At 32.5% G+C, this 699-nt stretch overlaps 1 protein-coding gene across 1 annotated transcript in view; it reads left to right on the top strand.

The window, feature by feature from the left end:
* The window catches only part of LOC106870479 (probable serine/threonine-protein kinase DDB_G0267686), a 34,544-nt gene that overhangs the window by 31,129 nt on the left and 2,716 nt on the right, over nucleotides 1–699 (top strand). The window lies entirely within an intron of this gene.

Here is a 699-nt window from a genome sequence, read left to right as displayed (position 1 = left end):
TATATATATATATATATATTGTCATAAAATCGCATGCATGTGTGCAAGTAAAAAGATTTACTCATAAAGCTGCGTTCAATCATAAATGGTACACTGCTGAAAATTTCCTGTTTCCTTCCTGCACAGTATTTATATAAAAGTGACTTACACCTCTTCCACGCACATATTCTACGCTTACACAGATTAGGTCTTAATCCTGTTAGATAGATATCATCCTCCTTAACATTTTACTGCCGTGTTCAATAGAAATCAATGCCATTGCTGCCAAATAATGTACATTGTCTGTTCAATGAAATAGATACTGCCTATAGATTATTTTAGTTTGATTCCAGCATATTTAGACCATTATTCAATGAAATTTGGAGAAGAATGCTTCACTTGAACAAATTTCGTTCACTATTACCCTACTTCTTTTTTTCCTGTTTGTTTTATATTTTTTTCTGCTACTCACAGTAATGGGTGTAGAGATATAGCATTCTATCTCTTATACCAATAACATTTTGTTTTCAATTTTATATAGAATCAATTTTTCAGTATATGTTTGGCATAATCATTTTTTGGTCCTCATTCTCTAGCATTCATGTGACTTTGTGTACAAAAACAAAATATAAATTTTTGCACAAAACTTGCACACACACACACACACAGACACACACACACACACACACACACACACACACACACACACACACACACACA

This window comes from Octopus bimaculoides, chromosome 18 (assembly GCF_001194135.2).
Source record: "Octopus bimaculoides isolate UCB-OBI-ISO-001 chromosome 18, ASM119413v2, whole genome shotgun sequence".
Classification (NCBI taxonomy): Eukaryota; Metazoa; Mollusca; class Cephalopoda; order Octopoda; family Octopodidae; genus Octopus; species Octopus bimaculoides.
This window is presented reverse-complemented; position numbering and strand designations above follow the sequence as displayed.